Here is a 20740-nt window from a genome sequence, read left to right on the forward strand (position 1 = left end):
TTAACCAGATTTTATGGTAGTTGTGGAGGATTGAACTTGGGACTTTGGAGCCTCAGGATGTGAAAATCTTCCCACCCTACATTTACTTCTGGTCATATTTACTGAAATAGATGGTTCCATGGTCCTTCTGACTTGAATGTTTTTTTTCTAGACATTTAAAAATGTCAGTGGTGATTTGCAAGATGTAAAGGTTATAGGGCACTATTTCACACCAAGTTATGTGCCCTACTCTCCCAATAATAAGCACCATTAATTCTCACTCTTAGAAATACATGAACATGCCAAAGTAAACTGATCATTTTTAAGAATATGATTCTCAGCCTTTTTATTGTAGAAAGGATCTTTATTTTGTCATTACAGAGGCTTTAACTTCCCAGGCCAGCTTTTTCAAACGGAGGAAGAGACATCACAGCTCTTAAGCTTTCTCTGGTGACATAACTCATGCCCTGTACGGGTGAGGTGGGGGGGCCTCTACCCTGGATGGTGTGCATGGCCAAGCAGGGCTCTCCCTTGTTAACTAACCAACCCCTGTAAAAGATTTTAGCAGGGCCAATGAAATAGCTCACTTGGATAGTGCACTGCTATGGGACCCAGGTTTGAGCCCAGCCCCCACCGCATTGCTTTAGCCATTGTGCCACCTGGATCACTATGCTAGAATTCTAAAAATACTGCATAGTTTTCTTTGAGATTTCACAGTTCCATGAGGTGGAGGGAATCTGCCTAAATTACAGTTGATAATTGACTATTTTTATTGTACTGCAAGAGGTCAATGCAGTTATGTATGAAAAGAGAACCCATAGTCCCAGACATTCCAAGCAAGAATTCCAATAAATAAATAAAAGCAATAGTTATTCATAGGAAGGCGTTCCCCTCCATTACATCTGATGCACAATTCTTACACTTAAAGTGCTCTAAGATAACATACTGGTTATGCAAAAAAACTTTATGCCTGAGGCACCTGGTGTCAGGTTCAATCCCCAGGACCACCATAAACTGGAGATGAGCAGTGCTCTGTTAAAATTTTAATTGATATTTGGAGAATACCATGCTGAAGCTGCCTTTTCCAAACATATATATATATATACATATATGTATATATGTATATATATATATGAAAAACTTGTTTAGAGACTATTTAAATTCCCCTGCCCACAGACTTACTAAGAACAAAGAGCATTTTCGAGAGACTAGCCAGATGGGGCAAAGGTCTTTAAAATTACATTATGCATGCTCTGATTCTTGTTGGCGTAAAAAATTCTGATCAACCTTTGTCATTCTTTTGGCTGGAAAAAAAAATGCAAGTGCCCCACCCAGTGTGTTATTCTTTTGGTCCCTAAAATTACTTGGGAAGAAAAAATTCTTTGTTCCAGATTTTTCTACATGGCTACTCATAAAAATTCCACCGTGGTGCTAATATGCTGGATATATCTGGATTTTACAAGACCCTCTCCTGGGAGGAAGGGGATCTAGTTACTGATGGACCAGTATTTTGCCCAGGAAAGAAAGGTTCTGGCACCAAGGTAACATTCACATTCAATCTGCTTATCTAAAAAATCAATCAGTAATTGTTTTTAAAAAGTGAACTGTTGGGCAGCATAATGGTTATGCAAAGAGACTCTCATACCTGAGGCTCTGAAGTCTCAGGTTCAATCCCCTGTACCACCTTAAGCCAGAGCTGAGCAGTGCAGTGCTCTGGTTTATAATAAAAAATAAAATAAAAAGTTGCAAGAAAAGGTCTCAATTCTGAGAAGTGTTTGGTTCTAGATGAGCTGTTATATATACACCACCTCCTCAGGGAACCCTGTTCTTAGGGAAAGGAGGAGACTTTACTCCTTTCATTATCCATCTCCAGTGCAGGGCTGAGAACTCCACCTGTACTTTCATCACTGCTCACGGGAAGATCAGCATAGAAGACTCAATGGCTTTGTTCTGCATGGAATGCATTTTGCTGAGTGCAAGGTGAAGGGAGGTCACACAAAAAATTAACCTGGGAGTGTGAGGTGTTAAATTGTGACATTGGGTGTGACTTGACATGAGGCCATTAAGTTCTGTTACTAGTTTCCAAACTCAGATCAGTTCTGATTGATCTGAAGACCTTTCTGTGTGGGAGGTCTTTTCACACAAGGGCCTAAGTCCATTTGCAAATACATTTATATACATTTGTATATTTATATATATTCAGTGTATGTCTGCATTTACCATCATTTCAGCCCTAATAAATATATATATATATATATATATATATATATATATATATTTTTTTTTATCATGATTTCAACTTTTTGAAAAGTGTATTTTAGTAAGGAAACTAGTTGTGGGGGATTGTGAACAGTTTCTCCTGGTTGTTCTCTTGGACAATTCTTCTTCTTCTAGCGTTTGCCCTTCTTCCGTAGCCAGTCAACAGCATCAGGTTGAGCCTGATGTAAAGTTTCGAGACCTCCTTTGAATCTGGAGAGGTGGCAGTTGTTTACTATGTGGGTCATAGTCTGTCTGATAAGGAAGCAAAGTTAGGGGCTGACTGAGAGTGAAAATGAGAGGAACATTTTGGAGATTGAAGAGTAGTGAAGGAGAGGGTCCGGGTGGTGGTGCACCTGGTTGAGAGCACATTATAATGTGCAAGTACCCAGGTTCAAACCACTGGTTCCCACCTGAAGGGGGAAAGCTTTGCAAGTGGTGAAGCAGTACTGCAGGTGTGTCTCTTTCCCTCTCAACCTCTCCTTACCCTCTTAATTTCTGTCTCTGCACAACAAATAAAAATAATTAAAAAAATTTAAAGGAGATATAAAAAAATTACAGAAGAGTGGAGAGGTTACGGAAGGACATTATAACCGCTGAGCAATGTAAGGCCCACTGACCCACAGGAATTTCAAATGCATCTGTTGGCCTGTCACAACCATGCCTGCAGGGGTGGAGTGGGCAGGACTAGATTTAATCAGCTTTGAATTTTGCTAAGTGAGCACAATGAAGAAAATGAAGCAAGGGAATGGTAGGAGTAAGCGAGAGCTAACTGTTGGGCTATGAGAAAGACCTGTGAGGGGGCCAAGCCATAGCGCAGCCAGTTAAGCACACATGGCCTGAAGTGCAGGACCAACGTAAGTTAGATCCCGGTTTGAGCCCCCGGCTCCTCACCAGCACAGGGGTCGCCTCACAAGCAGTGAAGCAGGTCTGCAGGTATCTATCTTTCCCCCGTCTTTCTCAGAGAGAAACTGATATTTCTCTTTGTCCTCTCCAACAACGACAGCAATAACAACAATAATAATAACAATTAAAAAAAAGACCTGTAACTTGTCAGCCCCATGCCATGGAAAGGTTGTCAGGGTTGCATTTCTAGTACTAGAGAGGAAGGAGGCAATGATGGAGTAGTGGGATGCTTAAAATTGGAATCATCATGAGAGATGAAGTGCTTAGCAGAGCTAAAAATGTAAATAGGAGATAGCATAATAGTTATACAAAAAGACCTTAGTACCTGTAGTTTCAAAGTTCCAAGTTCAATCGCCTACACTGCCATAAGCCAGAACTGAGCAGCACCCTGGTTTAAAAAAAAAAAAAAGGTGGAATGGAAAGCGACATGGGGGGAGGGATGACCAGGTAGTGGCACACCAGGTTAAGCGCACATAGTACACAGCACAAGGACTCTTGCAAGGATCCCGGTTATAGCCCCTGGCACCCCACCTGCAGAGGGGTCACTTCACGAGTGGTGAAGCAGGTCTGTAGGTGTGTATCTTTCTCTCTGCCCCCTCTATATGTTCCCCTCCCCTCTCAATTTCTCTCTGTCCTAACAAAATAAATTTAAAAATAAATAAAATGGGCACAGGATTCCTAGTGCAGGCACCAAGGCAAAAAAAATGACATGGGTAAACAAAAGAGGAGAAAATACAATAATAACTCAAGGAAATGATACTATGTTAGTTGGTTTACTCCTACATTTTGCAGACAAAGAGACTTAAGATTCAAGAAAAAAGAAGCATTAGTTTCTAAATATCCAAAGAGCTAAAGATAGCTCATCTTGTCATGTGTATATCATGCTTGACACCAGGGAAGCTCCATGAAAGATGGAGCAGTGCTGTCATGTCTCTTCTCTCTGTCTCTCTCTTCCTCTCTGTCTCAAATTGAAAAGGAAACATAAAGGTTTGCTGGAAGTAGTGAAACCTCACAGGCATGAGGCCCAGCAGGTAAAAATAAAGTGGCTCAAAGGTGGCACAGTGATCGAATTCTGGATTTGCAGGCATGAAAGTCTCAAGTTCAATTCCTGGTATCACCTGTGCCATGGTGGTGCTTTGATTCTCTCAAAATAAATAAAATAAAAGGAAAAGAGGAAGGAGGGTAGGAATGAAGAGGGATTCAGAGTGGTATACCTGGAAGAGTATGCATTACCAGGTGCTAGGATCCAGGTTCAAGCCTCCTGTCCTCACCTGCAAGAGGAAAGTTTTACACACAGTATATCAGTGGTGCAGCTGTTTTACTTTCTCCTTCTCTCTTTCCCTATTTATCTCTGCCTCTATAAGAAAAATAAAGAAAAAGAAAAAATAGCCACTAGAAGCATTAAGTTGCTTAGCAGGCACTGAGCCCCAGAAATAAGCCTGGTGGGCAGATAAGAAAAGGAAGCAGGGAGAAAGAGAGAGAGAGAAGAGAGAAGAGAGAAGAAAAAGAGGACCCTAGAGTATGAGAGCAAAAATAAAAACTAGAGCATAAGTAGAACATTAATAAAATTTGAAGAAACACCAGGGATAGAGGGCAGATAATACAAGTATAAGAAATAAATACTTTTTAAAGAATTTATTTATTTATTCATGAGAAAGATAGGAGGAGAGAAAGAACCAGCCATCACTCTGGTACATGTGCTGCCGGGGATCAAACTCAGGACCTCATGCTTGAGAGTCTAGTGCCTTAGCCACTGCACCATCTCCCGGACCACAAGAAAGAAATATTTTGTTGAGGGTAGTACCATTATCAGAGCTCAGGTTGTATTTCTTAATCCCATCACTAAACTAGGACTCTAGGTTACCTACTAGGAGTGAACAGGTAACTGTAGGTTAGGAACTTGAAGGAAACAGAAGAGCTGAAAAAAAAAAAATCAGATATACCTTGAGTAATAGAAGATAGGTTTAAAAAATCATACTGTGTGAAATGAGAGAAGTTGAAATCTGAAGAAGTTGAGAGATTGTATTCATGCCCTGTACCTCTCTGTAATACAGTGTACTACTGAGGTGGGTTAATTATCTAATTACATACAAGGCCGATCACATAGACATTTTACCACTGTCATTATAAGCACTACAACTATAGAGCCTCTAAGATCCTCTTGAGCTCCAGATCCAGATCCTCACAGTTACTATTCTGAAAGGATCCAACCTTCTCAACAGGACTGACAAATCACTTGCATCCACATTTTGTCACATGGGAAGCACAGCTTTCAATCCCTGGCTCCCTGTGGCCACTCATGGATGGCACCAAAGGAACTCCATGCACAGTGGAATGATGATGTTTTCTCTCTTTCTCTCAACCTCTCTTTCTCCTTCCCTTCCTCTCCCCCTCTGCCTTTCCCCCCTCTAGGTATGTAGAATTTCAAATTCTACATACCTAGAGGGGGGATAAAAATGTAGCCCTTTAGCAGGGCCAGAAACCTCTGGGTATCAACCTCAAGGAAAAAGTAACCCCAAAGCATAGAGAGTTTGCCTTGTGAGCCCTAAGAAAGGAATGATGTAGATACTGAGACCTGAAGGTGATTAGCTCAGTCTGGGTCAACAAAATAGCTGACATCAAACTGTTTGGAAGATTTGTGAGAACTATGGTGCTTATCATTCGGAGGTTGGAGGGTGGGGATATGGAACTTTGGTGGTGGATGTGGTGTGGAATCTTAGATTTAAATCTTAGAAGATTTAAAACATAATTAAAAAAAAAAAGAAAGTACCACATCCCCACCTGGAGGGAGAAAGCTTCATGAGTGAAGCAGAGCTGCAGGTGTCTCTCTGTCTCTCCCCCTCTCTGTCTCCCCTTCCCCTCTCAATTTCTCTCTGTCTCTGTCCAATAATGAATACTTATTTTTTAAATAAAGAAACTTTATTTTAAAAAAGAAATTACCACAAACTGTAAGTTCTAAATAACATACATTTTTTTTGGAGGGTTTATGCCCTATTAACAGGCTTATGTTGATGTTCCTGATAGAAGTGACTGGTGATGGTAGAGAGAAGGATCTATTAGAGGTCTAGGAAAATTGATATATATATATTAATTTATTTCTTTATTGGGGAATTAATGTTTTACATTCAACAGTAAATACAATAGTTTGTACATGCATAACATTCCCCAGTTTCCCATTTAACAATACAACCCTCACTATGTCATTTTTTTTAAGATTTTTTTTTATTTATTTCCTTATTGGTGAATTAATGTTTTACATTCAACAGTAAATACAATAGTTTGTACATGCATAACATTCCCCAGTTTCCCATTTAACAATACAGCCCCCACTATGTCATTTATCATCCTTCATGGACCTGTATTCTCCACACCCACCCACCCACCCCAGAGTCTTTTACTTGGGTGCAATATGCCAATTCCATTTCAGGTTCTACTTGTGTTTTCTTTTCTGATCTTGTTTTTCAACTTCGGCCTGAGAGTGAGATCATCCCATATTCATCCTTCTGTTTCTGACTTATTTCACTCAACATGATTTTTTCAAGGTCCATCCAAGATCGGCTGAAAACAGTGATGTCACCATTTTTTACAGCTGAGTAGTATTCCATTGTGTATATATACCACAACTTGCTCAGCCACTCATCTGTTGTTGGACACCTGGGTTGTTTCCAGGTTTTGGCTATTACAAATTGTGCTGCCAAGAACATATGTGTACACAGATCTTTTTGGATGGATATGTTGGGTTCCTTAGGATATATCCCCAGGAGAGGAATTGCAGGGTCATAAGGTAGGTCCATTTCTAGGCTTCAGAGAGTTCTCCAGACTGTTCTCCACAGAGGTTGGACCAATTTGCATTCCTACAAGCAGTGTAGGAGGGTTCCTTTGACCCCACACCCTCTCCAGCATTTGCTGCTGTTACCTTTTCTGATGTATGACATTCTCACAGGAGTGAAGTGATATCTCATTGTTGTCTTTATTTGCATTTCTCTGACAATCAGAGACTTGGAACATTTTTTCATGTGTTTCTCGTCCTTTTGGATCTCTTCTGTGGTGAATATTCTGTCCAAGTCCTCCCCCCATTTTTGGATGGGGTTATATGTTGTCTTGTTGTTGAGTCTGGCAAGCTCTTTATATATGTTGGTTATTAAACTCTTTTTTTAAAAATTTATTTCTTTATTGGGAAATTAATGTTTTACATTCAACAGCAAATACAATAGTTTGTACATGCATAACATTCCCCAGTTTCCCATTTAACAATACAACCCCCACTATGTCATTTATCATCCTTCATGGACCTGTATTCTCCCCACCTACCCACCCCAGAGTCTTTTACTTGAGTGCAATATGCCAATTCCATTTCAGGTTCTACTTGTGTTTTCTTTTCTGATCTTGTTTTTCAACTTCGGCCTGAGAGTGAGATCATCCCATATTCATCCTTCTGTTTCTGAATTATTTCACTCAACATGATTTTTTCAAGGTCCATCCAAGATCGGCTGAAAACGGTGATGTCACCATTTTTTACAGCTGAGTAGTATTCCATTGTGTATATATACCACAACTTGCTCAGCCACTCATCTGTTGTTGGACACCTGGGTTGCTTCCAGGTTTTGGCTATTACAAATTGTGCTGCCAAGAACATATGTGTACACAGATTATTTTGGATGGATGTGTTGAGTTATTAAACTCTTAACTGATGTATGGCATGTAAAGATCTTTTCCATTCTGTGAGGGGTAGAGAAGATTTCAACTTGGTGATATAATCTACTTTTTAGAAAAATAAAATACATAGTTATAAAATGTTTTGATTCTCTTTCTATCCTAAAGTAGTGGGAGAAGGTGCCACCAAGGGAATGGTTACTAATTACAGGAAGGATTAGTAGACGCTTGGTGTGAGATGATTCTGCTCTAGTATATGGAGTAGAAATGCAGGGGAGGGGGTTGGGCTGTAGCGCAGCAGGTTAAGCGCACATGGTGTGAAGTGCAAGGACCACTATAAGGATCCCGGTTCGAGACTCTGGCTCCCCATCTGCAATGCAGTCACTTCACAAGTGGTGAAGCAGGTCTTCAGGTGTCTATCTTTCTCTCCCCCTCTCTGTCTTCCCCTCCTCTTTCTATTTCTCTCTGTCCTATCCAACAACAACAATAATAATATAAGAATATACACAACAACGATAAAACAAGGGCAACAAAAGGGGAAAAATAAATAGCCTCCAGGAGCAGTAGATTCATGGTGCTGGCATCAAGCCCCAGCAATAACCCTGGAGGCAAAAAAAAAAAAAAAGAAAGAAAGAAAAAAAGAAAGAAAGAAATGCAGGGGGAAATACAACCTACTCAACTATTTCAATTAATCACTGTATGGAAACAGTCCTAAAGCATTATATTTTCTGGGTATATAAAACATATCAGAACAAGTCAAATGATATTTCAGAGAAAACAAAATAGGAAACTTCAGAGGTGAAAGCCAATCTTCTCTTTCGATCACCCAGAATGGAAAGCCCTATCAAAAGAGAATTGACACTGAACCCTGCTCTAAACACAGGAAGAGAACTTTGAACACAGTTGTAAGAGGAGCTGGAGACAGAGATCACTGGGTGGGGCATGTTCCTTGCCAATCTTGTGACCCAGGTTTGAGCCTCTGCACCACATGGAAGGCTCTATGGTATCAGAGGAAGCTCCAGTTCTAAGACCCTATGTCTGTCTGCCTATCTCACTGTCTGTCTGTCCATTTATCTGTCTATCTGAAAAGGTAGCCCCCACAAAAAAAAAAAAAAAATATATATATATATATATATATATATATATATATATATATATAACCCAGGGTGGTGAATCCACACATATATGAGTCCAAGTGGTGCACCTCCTAACAAAGTCACAGAGCCTACATATAGATCAGAGCCCATGAGACAGAACACATGTGCACATGTACCCATAAGTTAGGGGGAAATACACACCTTAAAGCAAAAGTGCACCATAGTTTCTAGTGACTCTAAACAGAAAGCAAATAGGAAGATCTAAAAAAAAAAAAAAGACTGTAAAATGATACTTATATACTTTCCCCATATTTGGGAGCTACTCTCTGCCCTGTTCCAGCTTTCTAGTCCTATTTCCAACTCAGACACCATCTCTCCAGACAATACCTTTCGTCTACCTGCATGTTAGCTGTCAGGCTCAGGCAAAAATTAGTAAAGTCATGGGCCCTCTGAAATATACCTATAATAAACCTATTAGCTTTTTCCAAAATGGGGAAGTCAAAACTCATCTGCTATAATCTTTCCTTTAGGTTCCTGACTATTAAGCAATTAGTTTTCTTTATATCTTAATGCTTTTTGAGCCACTAAGTTGCAGATGCTACCATGATGCCCACCTGACTTCCCTGGACAGAGAACCTCACCAGTGTACACTGGATCCCCACCTCTCCAGAGCCCTACCCTACTAGGGAAAGATAGGGACAGGCAGGGAGTATGGATCAGCCTGATAATGCCCATGTTCAGAAGGGAAGCAATTACATAGGCCAGACCTTCCACCTTCTGCACCCCATAATAACCCTGGGTCCATGCTCCCAGAGGAATGAAGAATGGGAAAGCTTTCAAGGGAGGGGATAGGATATGGAACTCTGGTGGTAGGAATTGTATGAAATTGTACCCCTCTTATCCTATGGGCTTGTTGATATTTTTTATTTTATAAATAAATTAATAACAATAAAATGCAAAAAAGAATTATAAAGGCTGCCAATATTTACATGATAATATGGGCAGTAAATAAAAGAAGTTACTATGGAATGTTTTCTTTTTTATCTATTGTTTTATTAGTAATTTAATAATGGTTAACAAGAATGTAGGATAAGAAGGATACAATTCCATATAATTCCCACCACCAGAGTTCTGTATCCTATCCTCTCCACGGGAAGTTTCCTCATTCTTTTTTTTTTTTTTTTTTCCTCCAGGGTTATTGCTGGGCTCGGTGCCTGCACCATGAATCCACTGCTCCTGGAGGCCATTTTTCCCCCTTTTTGTTGCCCTAGTTGTTGCAGCCTCGTTGCGGTTATTATTGCCATTGTTGACGTTGCTTTGTTGTTGGATAGGACAGAGAGAAATGGAGAGAGGAGGGGAAGACAGAGAGAGAGGGGAGAGAAAGATAGACACCTGCAGACCTGATTCACTGCCCGTGAAGCGACTCCCCTGCAGGTGGGGAGCCGGGGGCTCGAACCGGGATCCTTCCGCTGGTCCCTGCGCTTTGCGCCACGTGCGCTTAACCCACTGCGCCACCGCCGGACTCCCAGTTTCCTCATTCTTTATCCCTCTGAGCCTATGGACCAAAATTCTTTATGGGGCCCAGAATGTGGAAGAAGGTCTGGCTTTTGCAATTGCTTCTCCGCTGAACATGGACATTGGCAGGTCAACCAATACTCCTAAACTGTTTCTGTCTTTCTCTAAACGGGTAGGGGTCTGGGATGGTGAGGTTCCAGGACACATTGCTGAGGTCATTTTGGTGAGATATACCAATTCCATTTCAGGTTCTACTTGTGTTTTCTTTTCTGATCTTGTTTTTCAATTTCTGCCTGAGAGTGAGATCATCCCATATTCATCCTTCTGTTTCTGATTTATTTCACATAACATGAATTTTTCAAGGTCCATCCAAGATAGGCTGAAAACAGTGAAGTTACAATTTTTTACAGCTGAGTAGTATTCCCATTGTGTATATATACCACAACTTGCTCAGCCACTCATCTGTTGTTGGACACCTGGGTTGCTTCCAGGTTTTGGCTATTACAAATTGTACTGCCAAGAACTTATGTGTACACAGATCTTTTTGGATGGGTGTGTTGGGTTCCTTAGGAAAAACCCCCAGGAGAGGAATTGCAGGATCATAGAGTAGGTCCATTTCTAGCCTTCTGAGAGTTCTCCAGACTGTTCTCCACAGAGGTTGGACCAATTGACATTCCCACCAGCAGTGTAGGAGGGTTCCTTTGACCCCACACCCTCTCCAGCATTTGCTGCTGTTATCTTTTCTGATGTATGACATTCTCATAGGAGTGAAGTGGTATCTCATTGTTGTCTTGATTTGCATTTCTCTGACAATCAGAGACTTGGAGCATTTTTTCATGTGTTTCTCAGCCTTTTGGGTCTCATTTGTGGTGAATATTCTGTCCAAGTCCTCCCCCCATTTTTGGAAGGAGTTATTTGTTGTCTTGTTGTTAAAAGTTACTATGGAATGTTTTCTCACAAAATAAAATAGCATATAAAGTAGAAGACAGTATCCTGTTATTTTGTGTGTACAAGGGATAAAAAAGGGGGAAAGCTGTTTAAAACAAAAACACAGATTTTTTCCAAAAGTTTATTTATCATCAAGAAGGTGGTTGAAGGTTCCAGATGCTAGCAGGGTGCGACCAGACTTCCCTGGACAGACAACCCCACCAATGTGCCTTGGAGCACTGCTTCCCCAGAGCCCTTCCCCACTAGGGAAAGAGAGGCAGGCTGGAGTATGGATTGACCTGTCAATGTCCATGTTTAGCGGGGAAGCAATTACAGAAACCAGACCTTCCACCTTCTGCATCCCACAATGACCTTGGGTCCATAGTCACAGAGGGATAAAGAATAGGAAATCTATCAGGGGAGGGGTTGGTATACGGAGGTCTGGTGGTGGGAATTGTGTGAAGCTGTACCCCTCTTATCCTATGGTTTTGTTAATGTTTCCTTTTTATAAATGAAAAATTTTTTAAAAAAGAAGGTGGTTGAACTTAATTTTAAGGAGACAAACATATAGCTATTCTTTAGAGGTCTTGAAAGTAGGAGAAATTCTCCTTTTTCTGATTTTATTAGTAGTAGCCTGGCCTTAAGACAATAAATTCAATAAGTTGTTTTTCTAACATATCCTGTCCTATGAGCTAGGGCCAGTAATAGGCTAACACACGACTCAAGTAAAAGTGGAAGTTTAGGCATTTAATCTTGGAATTTTGTATCTTGTGGTTTAAGGAAAATTACTTCAAGTCTCAGGATCTTATTTCACATATTGCATAATAAACATCTTTGTTAAAATTTAATTTCAAAAAAACCTCTCCAAAGCACTATTGGATTAGAAGACCATTTTGTTATATGTTGTTATAAGAGCCCAAAATATCTTTACACCATTATTGTTTGTTACATGTAATTTACAACTGGACACAAATGAATTCTTCAATGTCACTGACATCCTAACTTAAAAAATAGAAATTAGGGTCACTGAAATAACTCAGTTGGCCAGAATGCTGCTTTGCCATGAGTGCAACCCAGGTTTGAGCCCAATCTCTAGCACAGTGAAGGAAGTTTGTGTTGGGTGTGGTCTTTTTCACAATCTGTGTGTCTTTGAAAAAAAGAAGAAGAGAAAAAAAAAAAAAAACAGAAGCATAAGGTCCAGTTTTATCTGGATTATTTTATTTTTTTAAATTTTTTAAATATTTTTTATTTTTTAAATTTATTTCTTTATTGGGGAATTAATGTTTTACATTCAATAGTAAATACAATAGTTTGTACATACATAACATTCCCCAGTTTCCCATTTAACAATACAACCCCCACTGTGTCATTTATCATCCCTGGATTATTTTCTATTTACTAATGTCCAGACAGAAATTTCAAGTCCAAAAGCTCCCTGGGGCCTGAGTAGATACATATCACTCTTTCCCTAAAGCATTGTTAATTCCAATAAAAGATCCAAGTATTGTTTTATCTACCATATGTATCACTGATTCTTTGGATGCTTTGTCTGACTGAAGCATGGTTTCAAATTTGCCTGAATGAAAATAAAAATTGGACCTAGGCAGGCTACCTTCCCCCCACTGGTATAGTGCATGGGTGAGGCCCTCATTTCCTTTGGAGGGGAAGGGGCATTAAAAAAAACAGGTTGTGGGAGTCAGGCGATAGTGCAGCGGGTTAAGCACTGGTGGTGCACAGCTCAAGGACCAGTGTAAGGATCTCTGTTCGAGCCCCTGGCTCCCCACCTGCAGGGGAGTCGCTTCACAAGTGGTGAAGCAGGACTGCAGGTGTCTTTCTCCCCCCTTCTCTGTCTTCCCCTCCTCTCTCCATTTCTCTCTGTCCTATCCAATGACAATAATAACTACAACAATACAACAATAAGGGCTATAAAAGGGAATAAATAAATATTAAAAAACAAGAAAAAAAACCGGTTGTAAAGTTTAAAAAAAATTTTTTTATGAGAGACACACCAGAGCACCATCTAACTCTGTCTTATAGTAGTGCCAGGGATTGAACTAAAATAAGTGCTAGGGAGACAGCATAATGGTTCTGCAAAAAGACTTTCATGTCTGAGGCTCGAAGGTCCTAGGTTCAATCCTTAGCACCACCATAAGCCAGAGCTGAGCAATAACAAATAAATAAATGAAAGTTAATAAAAAGTGGTCTGGGAGTGGCTGATGACGCACCTGGTTGAGTGCACATGTTACAATGTGCAAGGACCCAGGTTCGAGGCCCCAGTCCCCACCTGCAGGGGGAAAGCTTCACAAGTGGTGAAGCAGTGCTGCAGGTGTCTTTCTGTCTCTCACCCTCTCCAGCCCTCCCCTCCCTCTCGATTTCTGACTGTCTCTATCCAATAAATAAAGATAATTTAAAAAAAAGTGGTCTAGGAGGGGTGCAGTGGATAAATCACTGGACTCATAAGCATGAGGTTCCATGTTCAATCCCCAGCAGCCCATCTACCAGAGTAATGTCTAGTTCTTTCTCTCTTCCTATCTTTCTCATAAGTAAATAAAATTTATTTTAAAAAGATAATAAAATATAAAAGAATATATATTGTTATGTTAGCATGAAGTTGCAAAGAAAAAAATAACTAAAAGAAAGGATGATTCTGAAGAAACTTTTGGGGAGGATCTGACTAGCATCTGTGAGAATCTTGAATGCCTCAAGAAAGGACAGCACCCCCGCCCCCACTGTGTGGTCTTCAACTAGTTTAATTTCTCTGAGTCCTGGTTTGCCCTTTTGTAAAGCGGAAATAACAAACACGGTTTGTCTTGTGGGTAGAATGTTATTAGTATGGTGGATAAAGCCAACTCTTCTGCTTAGTGAGTAACCAGAAAATGGGATCTGATGCGCAGGAACCTGGGCTCTAGCTTCTGCTCCACATGGGCTTCATGAACAGTGAAGCATGTCTGTAGGTGTCTATCCTCTCTCCCTCTGTTTCCTTCTTCCCTCTCAATTTCTCTCTGTTCTAGCAAATTAAAATAGAAAGAAAGGAAGGAAGGAAGAATGGAGGCAAAATGGCTGCCAAGCCCTAGTAATAATCCTAGTGGCAATTTAAAAAGAAAGAAAGAAAGAAAGAAAGAAAGAAAGAAAGAAAGAAAGAAAGAAAGAAAATAAAGAAAAGGCAGTTACCATGACAAACTGGAAGTCTGCTTTGTCATCGACAGGAAAGAAACCGTTGTGCTGGTGAAATAGCTCACTTGGATAATCTGCTGCTTTGCCATGTGCACAGCCCCAAGTTCAAGCCCAGCCCCCACCACACTGACGCTTTGGTGTGGAATTTTTCATCCTCTTTGTATCTAACCCCCCTCAAAAATCAAATTAAAAAGATTGTTAGGAACAAAAAATAATTATCTTAATAAAAGACAGAAAAGGAGCCAGGTGGTGGCACACCAGGTAGCCAGGTAGTGTGCAGAGTGTACACATTATAGCATGCAAGGTTCAAACCCCAGGCCTCCAGTGTTGGGGAAGCAGGGAGAAGCTTTACCAGCTGTAACACAGTACTGCAGGTGTTTCTCTCACCTATCTCCCTCTTTATCTTCCCCTTCTCTCCCAGTTTTTGTCTTTATAAAAAATAAATTATATATATACATATATACATATATATATATATATATATATATAATGAAAGAGAAAGATAGGAAAGTGAATAAAGAAAAGCAATCAAAGGGGCGGGGCAGTGGCTCACCCTGTTACGCGCACATAGTACTAAGCGCAAGGATTCACACAACGGTCCCGGTTGGAGGCCCTGGCTCCCCACCTGCAGGGGGGGGGGTCGCTTCACAAATGGTGAAGCAGGTCTGCAGGTGTCTTTCTCTCTCCCCCCTCTATCTTCCCCTCCCTTCTCAATTTCTCTCTGCCCTATTGAAAAAAAAAATAGAAAAAATGGCCACAGCAGGAGCAGTGGATCACAGCACAGGCACCAATTCCCAGTGATAATCCTGGAGGAAAAGAAAAAAGAAAAGAAGAGAAAAGAAGGGGAAAAGAAAAGAGAAAAGCAATCAAACAGATGAGATATGTTTAGGGCCAGATGATGGTATTTAAGAGCCTTGAGGTGAGCAGACACCTGTGGCCCAGCTATTAGGCTGCAAAGGCCAGCAGTGCTGGGCGGGTAGTCCAGGCCTTCTAGGGAGTTCTGTGGCAGGGTGGCTAGCAGCTACACAGGCCCCAGTCCCCATGGCAGGAGGAGCCTGAGGGGAGCAGGAGGGGAGGTGACTGTTGTTGCAACTCCCTTTACCTGTGACTGAGCTCCCCAGGCTTTGCCTACCTGCCACCCCAGCTCCCTACTCACTGAGGCCAGTGCAGATGCTCCTCTAGCCTTTTCCCTTTCATCTTGCACATGCTCAGGCCCAGGTATCTCCTCTTCCTAGTTCTCTTGGCCCCTTTGAAGAGTTTGGCAAGCATGGGCCCAAGCTCCAGCCCTCTGCACTTACGGTCAGATGAGGAAGGGTATGTAAGTCCAGTGAGGGGGGTGGACCACTCTGCTGCATCTCTCCCAGATTCCTTGGACCACCCTGAACACGCCCGATCTCGTCTGATCTCGGAAGCTAAGCAGGGTCGGGCCTGGTTAGTACTTGGATGGGAGACCGCCTGGGAATACCGGGTGCTGTAGGCTTTTATTTTGACTGGGTACTGGGGGATCAAGATCAATAACCACAGAAGGGCATGGAGATGGGGTCTTTGTCCTGGACGGCGGACGAGAAAGTTGCCGGAGGACCTTTTCGTCACCTGCCTTCTCCAGTGCCCCAGAGCTCTGTAAGTCCTCGTCATGGTGAATCTGAAGAGGCTGGAGGACAGGGTGGTTCCAGGGCTATCTGAAGGGGTGGCAGGAGTTCCGCTGCACTTTGAGCTGCATAAAGGCTGTCACCTTGTCTGGTCTAGTAAGACAAGGTCACCTGGGTGATTCCTCCTGGTGCTCAGGAAACCCCAGCAAGAGGACCCCCTCCCATGGCTTACTGCCATAAAGATTTATTTACAGAAACTGAAGTCCTCCCCCTCCCTTCTCCCACAATGATTTACTTTCCCACTGCCTTAGGGAGGGACTCTTGGAACACCTCCTATGCTTCCACAGGAGATGCTAGTACTCTGGCATGCTCTGGCCAGCACCCCTGTGAGTCTATGATAGGGGGTGGCTACCTCTGCTGAGTCACCTGTGTCTAGAGCTCTAGGGAGAACTTCAGTTGCATCAGGCGGACTCCTCCTATGAAGGGAATTATTAACTGTTGCTTTGTCTAGTCTTGCATTTCCACTTTCAGTGACTTGTCTATGTCTGAAGAATTCTATTTAAGCCAGGTTTAAAAAAAAAAAACAAGTTCATGAAAGGATGGTCTCCTATAAAACCGCAGAGTAGGCCAGGACTAACAACTTCTTGGGTTTTAAAGAAGCATGAAATTATATACAAGTTGAGTATTTTTTATATAACTTCCCAGAGATATTAGAGACAACTGTCTTTGAGTTTGTCTTCCTAAAACAAGTCATATTTTAAAGCAATTGTGTGTCAAATATTAAAACAGTATCTTTATATTCTTTTTTTAAATGGGTGATTTAATAATGGGCTTTTAAGTATCTAATGAAGAACAAGTAACAGTGAGTAGTTGATCTATTGCTCCTTCAGAGACTAGCACACAGTTACAAAAGTATTTCTTTCTTTTTTTAAAAAAATTATTTCTTTACTGGGGAATTAATGTTTTACATTCAACAGTAAATACAATAGTTTGTACATGCATAACATTCCCCAGTTTCCCATTTAACAATACAACCCCCACTATGTCATATAACAAAAGTATTTCTGACTGTAATAATATACTTGAGTGCTTTTCACCAAAAGATACTGAATGGAGCAGTATCTAATGAGTCCTACTGGTTAAATTAAAACTCTTTTCTTTTGTTTTTGATGAGACAGCTGCTACTTTTGAATTAGATCTATACTGACTCCACCTGTGTGCTGCTTACCTGCCTAGAGTCCAGGGGAATGCAGGAGAGCAGAGCTGTTGCCACATGGCTTTGCAGGATGCAGTTTAGACTGCAGCAGATAAAAGAAAGTTGGAAACCTCAAAAGGCTCTTCTTCAATGAAAGAAGTCCTCAGTCCCACTGACAGCATCTTTTCAGGTATTTCATAACCCTGGTCTTGGAGACAGCCATAAACAGATCTCCAGTTGTCTCCAACTGTCTGGGGCTGTGAAATAGTTAAAGTCCAGTTAAAATTGAACATGATGTAGTAGTCTACTCCTACTTATGGGTTCACACAAACACAGTCTGAATGAGACAGGCAGAGCACACTAGTGACAGTGAGTTTGCGACTTGGTCAGAGCACCATGATTGTTTTATTGGGAGAGGATGTGGAAAGAAGGGGATCAAAAGTCAAAGGTTGTGATAACTGGGGATTTATTGTCTCATATGGAAATGGGCCCTTAGAAAACTTAGCTAGTGTGGAAAGTTCTTTAGTTTCCTTTTCACACTTTTTCAAAGCTTGAAATCCTCTGGCTCAAGGGGAAATGCTATGGGATATTTGCTGGTGATAACTTGGAAGTCTCAAATTATCTTCTATAACTTATGATTAATTACAATCAGCACACTTTTTAAAATTTTCTTTTATGCGTTTAGATATAAATTTCCTATTCATTCTTTTTGCTAACTGGGGATGAGTTTGGTAACTAATGGGTGACCTTGCTTAGCAAGAAAAGGAAAGTAGTTTCCTGGTATCATTAAGTTCTCAAAAACTGTAGAACTTCTTCACTCCGATAAATAATATGTATTTTACTAGGAAACAGCAAAGTCTTTGTGACACATCACTCTTCCCTCAGGAGTGTTGGTAGTAAAAGGAAAATGTTCTGAAAAAAAAAAAAAAAATCTGTTCCACAAGGTTATATGCTGCCAATATTTAGAATGTATCTAACTTCTGCTTATCTGGCATTTTCTCCATGAGTCATTTGACTGTAGTTTGCTGCTTCAAACTTGTTTAAATAGAAAAGGAAAAGTTCTTCTAAAAGAATAGGATTAAAGAGTGGTCCGGGAGGTGGTGCAGTGGATAAATCGCTTGACTCTCAAGTGTGAGGTCCTGAGTTCAAGCCCCAGCAGCACATGTACCAGAGTGATGTCTGGTTCTTTCTCTCTCCTCCTATCTTTCTCATCAATAAATAAATAAAATCTTTAAAAAAAAAGAATAGGATTAAAGAAAGGCCAGATAACCTCAAAAGTTACAAGGTTAACAGAATGAGTCAAAGCTGGGAGGAGGAATATTGCATGCATTCAAGGACTCACCGGGCTTTTCCCCAGATGCTGAGGGAAATGGTGCAAGAGCTATTTCTCTGTCATTGTAAATTGGTGTAAGCCTGACTCTGAATATCAACTGTGGCCACTAGGGTGTGGTCTCTAGTCTTGTCTAGCATTTCATTAATGTCTCTGGATTTCCAAAGCATTGTCTTTGAACTGTCTTTCACAAAACTTGTTTGGGAAATAGTCCCTGGGCAGGAGAGGCTTCCAGAAAGATGATTATCCCAAAGGTTGGTTAGTTAGTCAGGTGTAAATCATTCCTTTTCTTTTTTGTTTATTTGGTTTTTTATTTTTATTAGTAATTAAATGGTTTAAAAGATCATAAGATTACAAGAGCAGGTGTAGTTCCACACCACACAACCACCACAGTTCAGTATTCTCACCACCCATCTCCCTTCAAGAATAACCACTATAATTTTCACAAAGTCTGGCCTTTTTTCCCCTATACAAGTCCGTGTGTTTCAGTTCTTTATATTGAACATATAAGCTAAGCCATCTGGTTTAGAAATGTAAGTAATTTGACCATGGGTATAAACATAGTAATAAGAGTCCTTGAACACATATATCAGATTAAATAACCTCAAAGTATTACATATGATAAGAGGGATAAAAAAAAAACCAGAAAGAGATGTAGGAGAGACTCAAACATACTAGAGAGAAAAATACTTCATTTAAAGTGACATAGAGAACTGTATATGTTATACATAAAAGTATTACATAGATTTTATATCAATACATCTAAGAGGTTTTTAAGAAATCTTTATTGGGGGGATTAATGATTTATATCAACAGTAAGTGCAGTTTTTGGTCCATGTCTTAAATTTCTCTGCAAAGTTTCTCTTAAAGTTCTCTGCAAAACACTCTAACCCCTCCCCCCACCTAGGTGGTTCTCCACCATCATGCACCAGGATCTGAACTCCTAATAGTCTTTAAAAAAACAAACAAACAAAATTATTATGAGAGAAAGATACAGAGAGACAGGAGGGACCAGAGTATTGTTTATAGTGATGACAAACAGTACAAAAAAAGACATAGACCAACATACTTTTCTTTTTTTAATTAAAAAAATTATATTTACTTATTCCCTTTTGTTGCCCTTGTTGTTTTATTGTTGTAGTTATTATTGTTGTTATTATTGATTTCATTGTTGTTGGATAGGACAGAGAGAAATGGAGAGAGGAGGGGAAGACAGAGGGGGAGAGAAAGATAGACTGCTGCAGACCTGCTTCACCACTTGTGAAGCGACTCCCCTGCAGGTGGGGAGCTGGGGACTCGAACTGGGATCCTTACGCCAGTGCTTGCACTTTGCGCCACCTTCACTTAACCCACTGTGCTACCACCCGACTCCCTGTCTCACTGTTCTTTTCTTGAGCAAGATCTATCCATTTCTTCTTCTCATTTCATACTTTAAAGTTTTTTCATGTCTTTTTTAAATGGTTATATTTTTAATTTTTTATTATCTTTATTTACTTATTGGATAGAGATAGCTAGAAATTGAGAGGAATGGGGAGATAGAGAGGAAGAGAGATGGAGAGACACCTAATGCTGCTTCACTTCTTGCAAAGCTTTCTCCTGCAGGTGGGGACCAGGGACTCAAACTTGGGTCCTTGCACATTTAACATGTGCACTCAACCAGGTGCACCACCACCCGGCCCTTCTTGTCTCATATTTTTATGGCTGTGTTCCAGGGTCTGTTTTACTGAGCATCATCACTTTGTTGAGAGTTCAATGTTCCTTATTTATTTCTCAGTGACATTTCTTTCAGTAACTCTTGCAAAGCACGTCTGCCCGTGGCAAACTCCTTTTGTTTTTCTATGTTTGATACTGTTTTGATTGCTCCTTCACATTTGAATGATAGTCTTCTGGCATAAAGTGTGTGTGACTGGCAAATTTTATATGAGTGTAGCCAGTCTGTCTTCTATTTCTGATGTTCTCTTATACATGGGTTAAGTATACTTACTTTACTTGCTATTTGAGACTGGAATGTATTTATAGTGTCCTTCATACCCTCTTGTTTTAAAACCTTGAATATACCACTTCCCTCTCTCCTGGCCTCCACGGTTCCTGCAGTAAAGTCTTCTGTGAATCTCACTAC

The 20740-nt window shown here is 40.6% G+C and overlaps 1 pseudogene; it reads left to right on the top strand.

Annotated features, from left to right (window-relative positions):
- Positions 1-15873: 15873 nt before the first annotated feature.
- On the top strand, positions 15874-15987 carry LOC132539643 (5S ribosomal RNA; annotated as a pseudogene).
- The last annotated feature ends 4753 nt before the right edge of the window (positions 15988-20740 follow it).

The sequence above is a fragment of the Erinaceus europaeus genome, chromosome 7, assembly GCF_950295315.1.
Source record: "Erinaceus europaeus chromosome 7, mEriEur2.1, whole genome shotgun sequence".
NCBI lineage: Eukaryota > Metazoa > Chordata > Mammalia > Eulipotyphla > Erinaceidae > Erinaceus > Erinaceus europaeus.